Source organism: Coenobita brevimanus, chromosome 57 (assembly GCF_032717465.1).
Source record: "Coenobita brevimanus isolate Jiangsu-jjx chromosome 57, ASM3271746v2, whole genome shotgun sequence".
Lineage (NCBI taxonomy): Eukaryota > Metazoa > Arthropoda > Malacostraca > Decapoda > Coenobitidae > Coenobita > Coenobita brevimanus.
Genome location: NC_137010.1, coordinates 21,211,377 through 21,229,964, shown reverse-complemented (window position 1 = coordinate 21,229,964; position 18,588 = coordinate 21,211,377). Strand labels below are relative to the sequence as shown.

Sequence of the window (18,588 nt, the reverse complement as noted above, 5' to 3'; positions counted from 1 at the left end):
AGGGTCGATTAGATTGTTATTAACTTAGTTTGAAGCATGCCAGACAGTGGATTAGCTTAAGTTTTGTAAAGTTAGTGTAACTAGTAGAGAAATTCAGGCTAAATTACGTTCTGCTAGCTTATATTGGCTATAATACATCATCATCCATCTTTATTATGATGATGCTGATCGTCATCATTTTCATTATTGTCATCGTCAACAGCCTGAGTCAATCCACTGCAGAACAAAGGCCTCTCACATCATTTTCTCGTTGACCTTATGAGATGTTAGTCGCTACACCCAGGGCCTGCAAATCTCCGAGCTTAATCTCTGCATTGTGTTCTCTGTCTGCCTCTTCCTCTCATTCTATTTCCGAGTTGCCACTCAGTTACACAGATTTTCCAGCTATTACCAGTTTTACGCAAGACGACCAGTCTGCACACTATCCATTTCTGGTTTTTAATTGTGGTGGTTACATCGTTTGCTCTCGTCTATCCCCTTATCGAAGAAGTTCTCTTTTTATCCTTCAGTGTGATGCCTAACACAATCCTGTCCATTCCTCCATAACTGTTTCTTGGCAGATAATTTTATTTTTTGTGCCATGTTTTGTACTTTGTTTACCATTTATTCATTAATTCATTCTAACCGTGTCTAAGTTTACATTCCAGGTATATAATTGGCTCCAGGTGTTTCAGTGGTGTGGCAGGACCTCATTACCCCTTTCAGTGCCATGTACTGTTTTGGTCCTACTACCCCTCACACGATTATATTTATAGTAATCCTTTAAATCTGGTGACCTATTTTAAAGAGTATACTTGTTGATTTCAGAAGATTTTATTAAACTTAGGGGAGACTTTTCGATTTTGATGGGAAAGGTAGGTGCAGCCATATTAAATTCCTCCATTAAAAAACCCTTTGTATGTCGTATGAAATTGTCTGAAGGTAGCAAGACTAAAAATAAATAACGTCCTGGTTCTGAAAGGGTTAAGAGACCCATGGGCTGTATTCTCGTCGGCTACGGTGGCTTTCTATCACTTCTTGCTCACTACTTTATACTGGATATGACACGTTGATATTCTGTCCTTTGCCGTCTATTTAGTCCGTGTCGGTATAACAGAGATATAAACAGCATAAAGGGCAATGCTGAGGTATAATCACTAAAAAATCACTAGGGAAAAGGTGTTAGCAGGTTTCCTTAGATTAGGAGGATGTGTGTCCTGTACTGAAGGGGTTAGATGGGACGTCCACCGCTTCACTACATTACCGTGACATTAATATTAATGCTGTCCTCAGATAATTGTTTTTAGCTTCATGTCATTAGTCCGGTGATACACTTTGTACCAGCCGCGATAGCGAAGCTGCTATTGTTTTCTGTTTGTGTGTGTCTGTGTGTCTGTTAGCACGATAACTTAGCAATCGCTCAAGATATCACAAAATTTTACAGGTGTGTAGTAGGGAAAAAAAAAAAAAAAGATCTCGAGTTCGAAATTGGTGAAAGTAGGTCAAGGTGTGTGTGTCTGTTATTACGATAACTTGGCAACCACTCAAGACCTCATCACAAGATTTAACAGGTGTGTAGTAGGGATGAAAATCTCCTAGGAATATAGTTTTCAGTTTGTCTGTCTGTGTGTCTGTTAGCATGATAACTTCCCAACCGCTTAAGATATCATCACAAAATTTTACAGGTGTGTAGTAGGGATGAAAATCTTCGAGTTCGAAATTGGTTAAAGTAGGTCAAGGTCATATTCCGCGCCGTGCTAGATATGTATAGGTCGCGGTTGGAGTGATTCCCCCCCTCAGGAGGGCCTCTAGTTTTAATTGCCCTTCTACCACCAGGCGATTTAATCTACGACAAACCTCCTGGTTAGTAAAGGGATTTATGAAGACTAGCTAACCCCCTCCTGTTCGCAAAGTCCATCACAGGGTGAAGAAAATCGTCGGGAGGTGTCATGAGCGTGAAGGGGTTCAGGGAAGGCTACTGTATGGTGGTAAAAGGTTGGAATGAAGGATGACCCTATAGCAGTAATATCAGCTTCCATAGGCCTAACATGACATCAGAGTGGACAAAAATTATAGTCTATGTATATTTTGTCGTGATGTGAGTGTAGTCTGTAGGGGAGTTTGGCCTATGTATAGACATCAGAAGTTCCCTCGCTCAGATTCACGGTTTTCATGTGGCAGTTTTGATGTTGATCCCTTCAGTGCGATGATGTCTTCTGTCTCGTTGTATTCTTGGTGCCACCATATTGTATTCGGCTTGGGAGGGAGCAGCTGGTAGTGACGCTGCTACAAATAGTCTCCAGTAACTTCTTCACTATGCTGACCCTTTTTTGATATTTTATTCTTGTTATTTGCCAGACTATTTTATTCATGTTAGGAGAGACCATTCCCAGAGTTTTCCCCTGTGAGAGAGAGAGAGATTGTAGGTGGTGGTGTAGTGGATAGGCTCTTTGGTTCAGTCGTACTTGCTGCAGAGAACTATTGGACAAAAGAACTGGTTAATGCCTTGCTTGTTGCTTCTGCATGTGGACCTACTCATACATCCTTAAAATACCGTCACTGCTACCAGGACAGCAGATACGAGTGTAACAGGCCCAGTGTTTCGCAATAGAGATAATATTAATAATAGTAATAATGGTAATAATAATAATAATAATTATAATAATAATAATAACTATAATAATAATAATAGTAATAATAATAAAAATAATAATAATAATAGTAATAATAATAATAATAATAATAATAATAATAATAATAAATGTGGTATTAGTAGCAGCACCAGCAGTAGCAGTAGTAGTAGTTATAGTAATAGTAGTAATAATAATAATAAGAAGAAGAAGAAGAAGAAGAAAGAGAAGATGAAGAAATGTAGTATTAGTAGCAGCACCAGCACCGGCACCAGCAGCAGCAGCAGCAGTAGTAGTAGTAGTAGTGGTAGCAATAATAATAATAATAATAAAAGTCTTTTGCTTCTCAAAAACGTCCATTCTCCCAAAGGAAGTCCCTGGTGTTTGAAACACATTTGCACCTTTAAACTGCAAGAATTTTGACATCATTATGGGACCCTGCTGGTAGCAGGAGCCAGCCCACTGACACAGTAGTCTCTGAGTCACTCGCTGCAACCACGGACGGCCACTCGTTGTAATCGGGATAGACCTGGGCCAGGCTGGCAAGGCGGCTCCAACAATCTCCCTTGTGCCTAACTGGATGTTTTATGATGTTTCCCAAGGATCTGAGTCATTCGCAAAAATTACTGAGGATTTTTGTGAATACCTTAAGGTTCTTTCTCATTTTAGCCCTTTTTTGTTCCTTTTTAGGTCAAGAGTCCCCAGTGATCCTTCAATACACAGCCTGTTTTTTTTTTATTTTTTTTATTTACTATGCAGTACAGACTTCATATGCAGAAGTGGCCAAGTGGTGACGTTTGAGGGGTGCTGTATACCAACCCTTTGTTGTTATACCCATGTTAGATGGATTATTGGACTTCATCTCGATGAGAGGTTCTCCACAAGCCAAATAATTATTTGGCAGTAACAAAAATAAGCAGATCGTGAAAGGCGTCATCTTGCTGAAGGGAGGCGGTGGCCAAATCAGTAGCAAGGTGACTTGCAGTCCTAATGAACCCAGGCTTGGCTGGGGCAAGGAACAGTTTAAGGATCTGAATTAATTTAAAATAGACTTTACTGATGTACCCTGTGACCCGCCAACATGTAAAAATACTCCTGCTAATACTTGTATGACACAGTCCGAGCAGGCTTTCAATATACAGTAGATGGTGGGTGTTAGCGCCGAAGTGATGACATATGGGTAGTATGCAGATATAGTATGTATTAGAACTTCTGGGCCTGAGGGCTGTGAAGCCTATGCCCAGAGTCGGGGAAAAAAAAAAAAATCGTAGCCCTTCTGTCTGGTGGGATCTCTCTCAAGCCGGATAAAATCGACTTCATTTTTTGCCAGGTTCACAGGACGCCAGGTTAATGAGAGCAAAGCGGGTTTGTTCTTGTTCTTGTTGGAGAACACTTAATTGGAGTAACAGCAAAAAGACTTAATCCTACAGCACTAATTTTCACGGTATGCTCTCGTGGCGCCTCCACGTCCACCACAAGTCCAGGTCATCATACCTATTTTTTTTTTTTTTTTGTACCTCCACGTCCATTCCTTCGGTTCCTTCCCCCAGTCCCCCAGCACCTTCTCTCTTGGAGGATATTTTGAAATAAACTTTCACTGCACTCAAACCACAAAGCCTACAACGCTCATCTGCAATAGATATACTTTTCTGGCCCATCCCCACCGCCCACCAACATTGCAGCCTGTCCCACCCACTCCTTCACTTACCACGTCCAAATCTTTACCCATCTATGACAGCTTCATGGCGCGACGCAGGTTTTGCGGTCGACGAACGTGCTTATATTTCCTGTTTCCATCTCATTGCATAGACTTGACAGCTGGTTCCCTCTGGTTCATAAGTCTCTCTGAGTGCAACACAAGTTTACTTATCACCACTTTGCGCTAATACTCATCGTCCATATTGATTTACGATAAGGTTGTCTGATGTAGGACTGGTTTGATGGTGTTAGCAGGGGCATTTTAGTGACATCCTGGTGAATTTTGTGGAAGGTCTGTAGTCTGTTATAAAAATTAAAGTCATCTGACTTTCCTTGCCCTAGTCGGGAAGTGAATTCTTATCGATAGGGACAGCAGACCACTTATCTAGCCCGAATAAAATACAAAATACTTCCCCGTTATGGAACAGTTCAGACATGCTACAATCCTACCAAAGTGTTAGAATAACTTGTGAGGCAGTGTGGTGGTGCTTGAATCCGTTGTTTTTGCAATGACAGGTGGTGGCGGTGGTGGTTAAGACAATTATGCTTCTCTGGTGCGGATTACCGCAAGCTTCCTAGTTGTGGGACGCCCCACAAGTGGCACACACTGAACTCTGGACGCTGTACGGGTTTCACTCACGCGTTTAGATCGTCACCATCATCATCGTCATCATCATCATACTATCGATCCATGTCACATCGATATCCACCCTCACACACACCCTCCTCCGAAAACATCTTGACTAATCCTTGGCAAAGTTTCTGTGCTCCGTGTAACACCGTGGTCACTGGTGGGACGAAAACATTGACCTTCACAAGCTTCAAGGATGTAATGTCTTTTTGTTGGCATATTTCATAAACACACTGCTTATCTGAACATACACAGCGGCTGGTAAATAGTGCTCCACTAGAAACTCACGTGGCAATATTTTATGTTACGGGGACGGCTCAGTCGACTAGTGTGGGCGTGGTTGTGGGACTTAGAGTAGGGAATAAATAAATGATGCAGTGTAGATACTGATAACATTGACTGAGCCGTCCCCACAACACAGAACTCGCCTGGCGGACCAGAAGTGGAGTTTTATATATGGACCACCTTGTATATTTCAGAATCACTGTTGATAATCCGACAGCCGTTGTGTTTCCTGTTTATGGAACCTGCCAGACCCATTCAGTAGTGGGGAGAATAGGCCTGTGTTCATAATGATGGTAATTACAAAATGCATTTCAAATGGACCTGCAGGTATTTCGACCCTTTTACAGCCAAGACCCCGCCTCCTGCGACACACTATACCAGAGGTTCTTAACCTTTTTACTACGCCTCCCCCCCCCTCTAGTAGTTGGCCCTTCCCTCCATGCCCCCCTCGCATCTTCCACCCAATTGATAAAATTCCCTCCCAGATTTTAAAGAAAAACTGAAAAAAAATGGTCCGTCTTTAGTTTTTTTTACTGAGCATGAATTCTGTGCAAACAATATACCCAGCATATTTAATGAGGTTACCTTTCATTCTCATCTTAAATGTCAGGACCAACTTGCCTAGCCTCGGGCTCCTACGCTTCTCATGGGGCAACGTAGGATTGGATGTTGGATGGATGGACTTTCTTACTAATTTACTGAGATACTTAACACTGCTTCTTAGCTACCAAATCTTGAATACGTGGTCGAATGCTAGAGGGTGCACAACGTAAGTCCCTTTCAATTCAGTCTGTTTCTGTACTTGGTATTGGCAGCAGCGAGCATGGAAAATGCAGCTTCACAAAGATACGTGGATCCAAACAATGTCAGAATCTGAAGAGCTTGATGTGAGATCAGAGGGTAAACAGAAAGGTACTTGACTCGGAACATCTCAATATTCATGTCTTTGAAGTCTTCGTCAGCTGAGGATTGAATTTTAACCCAAGAAACTCCTCTTGCACTTCATCCAAATTGAACTTTAACTCAAGAAACTCCTCTTGCTCTTCATCCGAAACATCAAGTACCTCGCATTGAAATGGGTTTCTGATGAATTTCCAGGTTTCACGCTTCTCATGTATATATATCTGGTAAGTATCTAAATAATTCTGCTTTCAAGTCAGTCAGATGAGTGATTTTTTTTTTTTTTTTTTTAACTCAGAATAATGGTTACTGTGAATGAGAGCAGAATCCACGTTACTAAAACTGGTTGTATTTCCATCCTGAATTCGACATTTCCAGAGGTCGAGTTTGGCCATGAAGGCTAGAATGGTGTTGTGATGCATGATGTTTTTCCCTTGTAGTTTAAGGCTGATTGCATTCAGCGCTTCGAAGATCTCCACCAGGTAAGCTAAAGATAGCAGAAAGCCTTCAGACTGGAACTTGTCATGGAGATCTGCCTTCTGCTGTGAATCTAGAAATATTGCTACTTCTCGTTCATAAAGCCGTCCAAGCATGTTTTATATTTCTTTCATAATCATCTTGATATTAGCCGCACTGTTGTTAAGAGAATTGCAAATATAATTACAGAAATTCCTACTTTTACCCCCAGGCTCACGCCCCCCCCTTGGAATTTACTCACGCCCCCCTAGGGGAGCGCGCACCCCAGGTTAAGAACCTCTGCACTATACTATCTCCTATACTGTAATTTACCCTCTCCCTTGTCAGGGCTCTCAGACTGTCCCCTCTTCTCACAGCCACCCGCCTAACCATCCCATGAACTCGACTGGCAGGGAGAAATATGAAAAAAAAAAAAAAAAAAAAATCTATCATCCAGAAGCTAAACAGTGGCTGTTTGGCAGTAGATGGGTAACCAGGGAAACATTCAAGGTTTGAAATTGGCGGCAGTCATTTCATCCGATAGTCGTTTGGTGCTATCAGAAATAATAACGGAAAACAAAATTTTCCTTACTACTCGTCATGTGTAGGCCACCACCGAAACTGTACAAGATAATCAATCAATCATTTCCCGTGGTACCCCACGGGATGCTTAGGGCCTCAATGAACTCTCTCCACCAATATTTGTCTCTTGCCATCTCCTTCAGGGCCCACCAACACTCCTCTCCTGCTTCTTTTTTCATTGTCCTCAACCAGGTTTCCCTCGGCCTACCTCTACCTCTTCTTCCTCTAGCAGTCCACTCTGGTACATCCTGTATTAAACTACCTTCTTTTCTGTATGTGTGCCCCGGCCACTTCCAGCGAGAGTCTCACATAATTATTCATTAACTGGTTCCACTCTCGTAATATCCCTTACTCTTGCATTTGTAACTGTGTCTTGCCACTTTACCCCAAGAATCCTTCTCAGTATTTTATTCTCAAATCCTAATACTTTCTGATCAGTTCCAATTGTATTGTACCATGACTCATGCCCGTAAATTAAAATTGGTCTCAACCATGGACTTGTAAATTTTCACTTTAGTATGTACCGAAAGCATATTATTGTTCCAAACGGATTTCAACATTTCAACAGCTCGCCAAGCCTGTCTAATTATCTCCTCAATTTCATTGTTTAATGATCCATTAGATGATACAATCGTTCCCAGATATTTAAAGTTTTCTTCATTCTTCACCACATTATTCCCAATTACACAATCGATTTGGTTCTCCACGTTCATATTAATAATTTCAGTCTTTCCACAATTTATTACCAATCCCACTTTTTCTCCTTCCTCCACCAGACAATCAAGCACCCTCTGCATCTCGTAAATACTTCCGCAAATCAGTACAATATCATCAGCATAGTCCAAATCCATCAGTTTCTTATTTTCTTTCCAGTTAATTCCTGCACCTGTTCTCCTTACAACCTTTTTCATAACATAATCCATAACCAAAACAAACAACAGTGGCGAAAGAACTCCTCCTTGAATCACTCCTGACCTAACTTGAAATGGATCACTCAAAGAACCACCCACCATTACCTTACAAAAAGTACCTTCATGTAGGCTTCTTATAATATTTACAAACTTTTCTGGTATACCATAGAATCTCATAATTTTCAACATAGCTCCACGTGAAACACTATCAAACGCCTTTTCAAAATCCACAAAACACATACTAAGTGGCATTTTCATCTCATTAGCTTGTTGCATTAGATGCCTTACAATGAAAATCTGATCGTTACAACCTCGACCCTTTCTAAATCCCGCTTGTTCTTCTCTTAAAATTTTATCAATTACTGGTTCTATTCTGTTCAACAAGATTTTGGAAAAGACTTTTGCAACTACAGGTGTCAAAGTTATCCCCCTCCAATTCCCACACACACTTAAATCTCCCTTTTTTGGTATTTTTAAAATCACTCCATTTTTCCACTCTTCTGGAATTCCACCATTATCCCAAGCCACATTAAAAGACATTAAAACACAACCCACGGTAATATATAAAGTAGAAGGTGTGGGTTTATTATTATTTTATGTCCATTTTTAAAATCTGAATAAACACTTTGTAGTGAAAATAGTATTTTAGAAACTGGTTGTGATTTTTAGATACAGTTTAAATTCAAGCAGTAGCAATATAAATATTAGGATTATTCTAAATCCCGACGGAGTACTGTATTTTGTAGGTCTGTTAGTCCGGTGGACTACATTTCTTTTAATTTTACTCACTTCTAACCCTGGTATCAGTGCCATCCCAGGGACGGAGGGATAGAAGGAAGTACCGTTTTGGCCAGAGGTGCTCAACTTTTGCAACTAAAGGGACGAACTTCCAGTGCATCCAGGCTTGGCTTACTTCATGCTACGTATCTTACATACAATTAGTAAGAGCACTGAAACATGTCCAAGGGCTAGTCTGGTTAATAGTGTAAATGTTTCGTGGTCATTGATTCACTGACCATAGCATGAGATGCCAGTCATTGTATATCACCGGATAAAATTTGAACAACAGTCCCTCTTACAGATAAAATTGGTGCATATTCACTTGAAGTATGGAAGGGAGCCGGATATACTGCTTGCTGGCTGTATTGCGCACGCCAGTCACTTTTGGGGCACCCCTGCGGCTTAGGCAGAGGACATGATGGACACCTGAAATTAAAGATTGGCGCACTCCCAAAGAAATTTAGAATAATCTCCACAAAAACAGCTCTGGTACTCACCTCTCCTCGCAGAAGTGGGTGAAACACGGATTCGTTTTGCCACATTTCAGTAAATATGTTTTATATGGTTTGGTGTTTGAATTCATGAACCATTATAAGACCTTAATCCCACCAACCCACCCCAGGGGAAAAAAAAAAAAGTCTAAGAAAGTTATTTGACAAGGAACACTGCGCCTACGTTGACGTGAATCGGTAAGAAAAGAAGTGGCACCAAATGCTAAAGTGGTGAGGAAAAAAAAAACAAAAAAAAACAAATACAGTATTATCACTACAGAGTGGAGATATTAATCACTGAATTTGTCAGTGTGGGGGGCCGGGGAAAGTCGTGCGAGAGGCCTTTGGTATATGTTGGAGAGAACATTGAACTGAGGGAATGTAGCTGAGCGAAGATTAAGTGAAGATATTGTTAGTTTGCTGGAAGGTGGAGTGGGGTTGACTCTAGTGATGCATAAAAATGAAAAGTCAAGAGTAAGAGGAGTGGAGATGAGACTGTTGAGGAGCGTGCGTGGAGTGCAGAGAGTGGAGGGGATAAAGAATGTGATTCGTGAAAGGTGCAGAGTATGGAAATGTGTGGACATTAAAGATGAATAGAGTGTGCTTGGATGTTATGGGTATAATGAGAGAATGGGTATGAATAGAATGATGAAAAGGATATATCTGAGCGAATGTGAGTGGGAGGAGGCGTGGTAGGCCTAGACTAAGGTTGATAGATATGATAAATGAGTGTGAAGGAAAGAGAAGTATAGAAGCTAACGATGATAGGGAAGTAGCAAGCGATCGAGCAGTGGGCTGGATAAAATTTGTGAGGAGTGAATGACCAGGGTTTGGCACCCCTTTTAACTTAACAGTCGTCGGATTGACTCTCAGATAAGTGAATGTGAAGCTACGTAGTTCCGAGTTTTTTTTTTTTTTTCTTCTTTATACCAATCTGGTGGAGTCAAGATTCTGGGGGCTTGAATGGGTGTGGCTCATTCAGGTGGGCAAACTTTGGTTAGCATCTCATTTTATTTATTTATTTATTTATTTATTTTTCATGTGTGCGTGTGTGTGTGTGTGTGTGTGTGAGCTGCCTCTGGACCCTACCTCACCCGGCCTTTGGGTGAGAAAAAGGTCTGGGTGATGATGGAGCGAGATGGAAAAGATATGCTGGAGCGTGGTGTGTGATGAAAGGATGTAATCGAACCAAGACATAGTGCTGGAAAGTTGATCTGTATTGAACCAATATGACCTAGTAGTGTTTTGATATCTACTAGTCGGATTGAATGTAACGTAAATCCATTTTATTGTAAGGAACTGAATCCGATTATATGAAGGATACCAATATAGAAGGAGAATTTTTTGTCATGAACATCTTTTATATTTTAGGACTGTACAAAAAGCATGTAAGCTTGGATGTGATGAAAGAATCTACCCCCATAAATTCGTATACGATTTTGGGGGATGGAAAAAAGACGATAAAATTTTTCGTATATTGTGCAAGAAAGTCATTTGTCACCTGATGGGAATAAATATAATGCTTATTTAATCAGTTCATGCATTATTGGCCGAGCTCGCCAAAATATCTCCCATAAAACCGTATAAATTGAATATAAAAGGAAGATGTGTTGATGCTGGGGTTAGCGCATGCGCAATGGGAACTCTTAGGAAAACGCGGGAGAGTGGCCGTGTCGTCTGCTCCCCGAGCTCAGTGGTCGATTGGCAGTGGAAGTGTGGTGATCACTCTTCTCTTCTCTCGCTCCCTTGACGCTTCACAACTTTCATCTCGGGAAAAGGTCGGTATGGCTGGCATTTTGATTTGAAAAGAGTTAACTTTCCCGCGGTTTGGGTTGCGCAGGGTGTCTGTTTGTGGTAGCCAGGCAACAGATGTGGTAAAAATAAGTGGTTCTGGCTGAGATGGTGGTAGTGGTGGTGGGTGATGGTAGTTGTGGTAGTGATGCCAGTAAGTAAATAATTGGTAATATTATTTTCCCTTAGTTTTTGTGTATATTTATTAAACTGAGAGAATATCACATACAAGCATTTAATAACATGACTTTCTGAGCGGCAAGCAATCTTTTTCCGGTAAGCGTCATGCAGACCCTATTTTCTCTGGGCACCTTGCAGTAAATTTCAGTTAAGCGTGAGCGCTTTTACTGTCATGCAGTATTTACAGTATCATGCAACTTTCTGATGGTGCAGTGATTTCCACTTGCAATATCTTCAGCGTGGTATTGCAGGCTAACGCTCTGCAACCATTTTAACGCAGTGCAGTATTTTCGCTGCGGTCTCGTGAGGTTCTTGTATTTATCGCAGTATTAGAAGTATTTATAATTCGGTTTTATGAAGTCTAGCAAATATCAAGTATTTGTCTTGTAGCATCATGCCGTATTTATCAGTGTCTTGAAATATTTAACATGCAGTATTGGGAAGGGTCGTGCAGCACCATCGAGGTGCATCTGTTGTGCAATATACCTTAGGCTTATAGGCCATCTTACGGTACAGCTGATAGGTTGTGGAATAAGACTGTGCTATGGAAGCGTAAATTCTCACAGTATTGTTCTCGTTCGTTTATCATGCAGAATTGTCGCCTCATATAATACATTACAGGCTACTGTATTTTACAGTATAGTTTGTTTATGGTGCACTAGTACAAGACCTGGAGGCTTAATCTCCTCATTACGATGACGCCAATTTTTAATTATACTTCAAGGTGATTTAACTTTGGGAAACCCCTCGCGGTCGAGTGGGATTGGCAGTCTCCGTTAAACGTTGTCCACTATTAAACGTCTCCTGATGGGCAAATTAAGACGGTAGATGGTATTAAGAATAATAGGAATACACGTTCTTCAGTCTGAAGGGTTGTACAGTAATGCGTACAGAGCATTTCTCGTTTAGTAACTCGAGGTCAAGGACTCCGTAGATATTTAATTTCGCAGCTGTCAGGCGATTTTATTCTAAATAGGGCCCCCTGTTGGTAAAGAGATAAATATGTTGGTATAGTTTCCTGAAGCCGATTAGAACAAGTGATGTCCTGGGGCGGAAGGGGTTTTCTTGCAATTATGTACTGTGGTATTCTCAGCGCCATAACATTTTTAACACATCAGCACGAGAGGGTCTCAAGGTGAAGTAGTAATTGGAGTATATACAAATTCGTCATCGTAGTGCAGTGGTCTGGTCGCTCCTTCCAACCCTTTCGCTAGTAGATTTCATGTAAGGTACGGTAGGGTAAAATCATTTGACGGCAGAAAAAAAAAAAAATGAGGTTATAATGGCGGCGGTTACAATACTTTCTTTCCAGCAGATGCCCTCCCCCATTTTTTTTTTTTTGCCGTTTTCATTTTTATTCTTGCTGTCTCAATTCCTTTGTTCAGTTTAGATTTTAAACTGAAGGGGTAAGAAAAAGCAGTAAACTTTCCTAAGCTGAATAAAATGGCTGTTCATTAAAACACACACACACACACACACACACACACACACACATATATATATATATATATATATATATATATATATATATATATATATATATATATATATATATATATATATATGCTGTAGGCTATATTGAAGGGGTTAAGCCAGATAACATTGTTAGAAAGTAGCTGCAATATACAGAAGTTTCCTCGTTGGGAAAGTGTAGTGAAGTACTTTCATTAAGTTCTAGCTCTACCAGATGATTTTATTGAGTTTGGAGAGACTTTGAACTGGAGGGATTAGATATACCTTTCACTAACCTCTGTAGTACTGTATGTCTTTACAAAGCTGAATCAGATTACCTGGTAACACCAAGAAGAAACAAGAAAGGATGTCACTCAGATTGTTGTTTAAGAATATCCCTGCCGTATATTCCCCCGTCGAATTGAACCGATGCAGTATAATTATCTAAATATATTCCAATATCCAATATAGTTGAACAGAGTACGGGGCGGGTATGAACTTTGATCAAGTAACGATCTTCAGACCGCATTTTTTTTTTTTTTTCCAGCTCGAGAACGTCTTTTGAAATCATTAATCTTGATATCTTCAGACGATTTTATCAGCGTGGCAGTTTTTGGAACTGTATGGGTTAGATATGGCCTTCAACAGCCCGTTAAGTATCTGAGAACTTTCGTAAGGTGCCTAAAATCATCTGGCAGTTGCAGGAAGAAATTATAACAAAACATCATCGTACCGAAAGGAACAACTTAAGCAGTACGGCGTGAACTTTGTGCATTACATTCACGTGCCATATTTTTGACGGCATTCTAAGTTTGCGATACTCGGCCACTGCAGTAGCCCTCCTGTCAGTATATTACCAGTTTGCAACGCAGTGGCTTTTTTTTTTTTTTTCTTTTTTTTTTTTCTTTTTGCTTGACGCAGTACTTTTAGCTAACAGTGTTGTTGGCGTAGCTTTTCCATTTACAGTATTTTGTACCGGTACTGAGGGTATTTTATTTTCGTTTTTTTTTTTTTTCTTTCGTGTTCTGTATTATGTTTGTTTCTTACTGAAGCGCTTTGTTTGTCATTGTGTTTGGTTTTCTGTTGCAGTATTGGAGTATTTTTCTTACAGCAGTATTTTGTTTGATTGCGGTGTTTAGTTCCTTGTTGCATTGTTTCTGACAGTAGTGTTTTCTCTTAATGCTTTGTTTTGTTTCTTCTTGCGGTTTGGTTTCTTGTATGTTTTTTTTTTTTGCAGTTTTTTTTTTCTAATTGCGGTTTTGGTGTCATTGCAGTGTTTGGTTTCTTATTGCAGTCTGGTTTTGTATTGCATTGTTTGGTTTCCTGTTGTGGTGTCTTGCATGTTTTTGAAATGTTGGCTTTTATCATAATGTTTAGTTTCTCATTGCACTGTTCTATTTCGTATTCAGGTATTCGTTGTATAGTATAATGTTTTGTTTCTTGCTGCAATACTTTGGGCCTAGTATTGTAATATTGTGCTTCATAGTGCAGGTTAGTGCTTTATTGCAGTATTTTGTTCCATATTGCAGTGTTAAGATGTTGCACAGTAGCCTGTTACAGTTCCGGTAGCATTTTCAGCTATAGACCGTTCAGTAATAAGGAACTTATGCTGTATTTTGTGACTTTAGGCTGCGTATTTTGTAGTATCATGCACGGACATTGCCTCAGTATTTTCTGGGTCATGCAGTATTCTCAGCTAGCAAGCGTTTTCATGGTCATGCAATATTTGAAGTGCATTGCAGCACCCTGTAATGTGTTTTTATAAGGGTGCTGTAATGTCTAATAAATGTCACACACACACACACACACACACATATATATATATATTTATAGAAAGAGAGAGAGAGAGAGAGAGGGAGAGAGAGTTTTACGCCGTGTCCCTTTATTCGTTAAGGGCTAAGGCGTTGCCCTTGGGTAGAGGACTTAGGTTTGGGAGAGTGTAACACTTTATGACTGGATGCTTTTCCAGATATCTACCAATGACCCTTGGGTGGACTCGAACCTCCAACCTTGCTGCCAGAGCGGAGCGCTCTGACCCACCGAGCCATATATATATATATATATATATATATTGTGTGGTAGGTGGGGGCGCTCACCATCCACTCACTCGATGTAGTGCTGCTCTCGGGTGTTTGCTCTTTCCTCTCCGTCCTTCTTTCCTTCCATTCTCGTCTGTCTTTGATTCCTTCATTCTTTCCTTGTCCTGCCTACGGGTGACTTTACACTCCCTCTTCTGTCTTTCCTTCATTCTTTCCACTTCCTTCAGCATGTAGGTGACTCTACACTGAGTGACAAACCAAATGGTTTCCTGTGCACCAGGAAACCATTTACTACGTTGGGTGGTAACTATATAGCCAAATTTTGGCGCCTGGTGGTTTAGTGGGTAAATATTGCACTCCAATCGGATTGAGCCGGTGAAGGTTTATATCCAAGGGATGGTTGGGGTTGATTGCTCATGTAATGCCACTCAGGGATGAGTGAGGCTGGTCACTCCCATCTTAAATGTTGGAACCAACTGCCTAGCCCCGGGTTCCTACGCTGTAGGATTGGATGATGGAAGGATGGATGTATATATATATATATATATATATATATATATATACTACTGGAAAACAATGAAACAGATCTAGACTAGGCCTACATGACATACTGCCCAGCCTTCAAAATCCTGCACAGTGTTAGTTACAGTAACATGCCTCTGTGTGTGTAATATATATATATATATTAGGCCTCTGAATTCCCATCCTTGCCATATATTGAGTAATTAATTTTTAACTAATACTGTCAGTCATGTAATCCCTTCAGTCCAGGAGATCATTGTAGACGGTGAAATCTTTAGGAAGCAGCAGGAATGTGATAAAGTGTCTAGCGTTGTAAGTGGGGTAGAAGCTATTGTTCCTGTCTTTGGTTCATATTTCACCTTAGCGGAACAAGATCACCAGGTGTTTGTCAGAATAGAATACCTTATGACCATAGTTGTGTAAAATTGTTACTACAGTAGGCTACTACCAAAAGCTTGAGTGCAGTCATGCAGGGATAGGCGGATGAAAATATTGTCTTTATGTGTTTCCTTGTTGCCGTATCTACCTCCGTAACCATGAATGAGCAGCAGTTAAGGTAGTTGAGTGAAATACTATACTGATACACACTGTAGCCTTGTGTACTCCAGGGTTACTGTAGTAGCTGTTTCTGAAACATCTAAATATACGGTAATCATCAGGCGGTAGTCTGAATAAAATGAACATCATGGATTTCAAAGTGATTGCAGAGCTTCTAAACTCATGAATAAAATTATGTGATGACATTCAGAGTTAACTATACGAACGTCATCATGTATCTTCCTTTGTAGCAGTAATGCTAAAACCTTGGATATAATCATCCGGTGATAATCATAATCAAAATAAATATGCTAACGTCATGTACAGTACTCGAAGTGACAGCAACACTTCTTAACCGTAAATAAAGTCATCTGAAGGTTAATAGTAAAGTACCGGTAGTCATGGTCATCTTGTCTTATATTTCCATGTTACAGTCGTTCTTCTAAACCCTGAATAAGGGTACCCTACTGGTTTGTGATGATAGTCAACATAATAGAGAGAGAGAGAGAGAGAGGATATATATATATATATATATATATATATATATATATATATATATATATATATATATATATATATATATATATATATATTGCCAGACGCCTCAATCCCGTTTGGGGTGGCCACAATCAAATCGCCTCCAAGTCGCCCTGTCCCCCGCCATTTCACTGCCCTGCTCCCAACTCACACACCCCCTCTCTCATATACCTCTCCACCCCCTCCCTCCATCTCATCCTCGGCCTCCCCCTTCCTCTTCCCCCCTCCACCTCACTCACATACAGTCTCTTCGTCAGTCTTTCACCCTCCATCCTCTCCACATGGCCAAACCACCTCAGTGTGTTCCTCATAACGCTTCCTATCACATCCACATCCACACCACAACGCTCCTTTATATCCTCATTCGTCAGCCTGTCTCTCCACGTGACTCCACAGGCTCCTCTTAAATAACTCATTTCCACTGCTCTCACTCTTGACTTGTGTCCTTCCAACAATGTCCAAGCTTCACTTCCGTACGTTAGAGTTGGTATCACAATACTGTCATGTAGTAACTTTTTCACTTCCATGCTCATTTCCCTGTTTCTTATCACTGCTTTCAAAGAACCAGCAACGTTTCTTCCCTGCTGTACCCTTTCAAGCACTTCACCCTCCAAACCACCATCCTTACTCATCACACTACCCAAGTACTTAAACGTACTCACATTTTCCAATTCCTCACCATCCAACCTCGCTGTACATTCACTAACTTCACCTCTCTCAAAGACCATCACTTTACTCTTCCCTACATTCACCTTTAGATTCCGTTTCTTACACACTCTCAAACTCATCCACCAAGCCTTGCAGCTCCCCTTCGTCTTCACTCAACAACACAGTATCATCTGCAAACAACAGTACAGGGAGTTTCCAAACACTATCCTCTCTCACCAGGGCCACTCCAACATCCACTACCCTACCTTGTACCTCTTTTATTACCCCATCCATGTAGAGATTGAACAACCATGGAGACATGACACATCCCTGTTTCAAACCAACTTTCAAAGAGAAAAATTCACTTAGTTCACCATCCACACGCACTGCAGCCTTCGCACCATCGTACATACTCTTCACAGCATTCAACAACGTCCCATCTACTCCATATATTCTTAACACTTTCCACAATCCTTGTCTATGCACCCTGTCATATGCTTTCTCCAAATCCATGAAAGCCACATACAACTTCTTTCCCTTCTCTAGAAACTTTACCACTAAAGATCTAAGAATGAATATCTGATCTACACAACCTCTTCCCTTCCTAAAGCCTCCCTGTTCTTCTCCAACTAATTTCTCTGTTCTTTCTCTAACTCTGTCTATAAGTATCCTACCATACACTTTTCCTATTATACTAAGAAGACAAATGCCCCTATGATTACCACACACTTCTTTTTCCCCTTTTCCTTTGTACAAGGGAATAATTATACCTGACTTGCAATCCTCCGGGACTCTACCTTCCTCCCAGGCCAATCTGCACATCTTCCACATCCATTCTACTACTATCTCTCCCCCATGCTTCAGCATTTCACCACACACTCCATCAATTCCTGGGGCTTTCCCCGATTTAACTTTCTTCATTGCTTCCACAACTTCTATCCTACTGATTTCTTCCTGTCTTCTCAACTCCCTCCTTCTCCCAGCCATTCCCCAGCCACTTATACTCGCATTACTTCCATCCTCTACGTTCAACAATTCCTTAAAGTGTTCTCTCCATCTGCTCACTTTTTCTCCCTTCTCCACTAGTAATCTACCATTTTTATCTTTCACTCCCCTGCTAACTTCACTTCCACCCTGTCTTACTCTTTTCACTTCTCTCTAGAACATTTTCTTACAGTCCCTCCACTTTACACTCAAATTCCTTCCAAATTCCTCATCCACTCTCTTCTTACTCTCTCTTACTAATCTTTTCACCTCTCTTTCTTTCCACATATAACTCTCTCTTCCACCTCTCAACTTCTTCCACGCCCCTATTTTTCATCCATTCATTGTATGCTTTCTTCTTTTGTGCCACAGCCTGTTTCACCTCTTCAGTCCACCACGCTGTTCCTTGCACCTCCCTCCGTCTTCTCTTCCTTCCACACACCACATCACATGCTGCACATATTTCTTCTGTAAATATCTTACACACACCTTCCACGTCTCCCATCTGCTCCAATTCATATTTGCCCAATCGTTCCTCCACTTCTCTCTTATACT

General features: G+C 40.7%; 1 protein-coding gene across 1 annotated transcript in view; it reads left to right on the top strand.

The window, feature by feature from the left end:
- The first annotated feature begins 11,044 nt into the window (after positions 1–11,044).
- The window catches only part of norpA (no receptor potential A), a 506,175-nt gene continuing 498,631 nt past the window's right edge, over positions 11,045–18,588 (top strand). The window contains exon 1 of the mRNA XM_080274227.1: positions 11,045–11,121. The gene's annotated coding sequence lies outside the window, so the exon portion shown is untranslated. The remainder of the gene's footprint in view (positions 11,122–18,588) is intronic.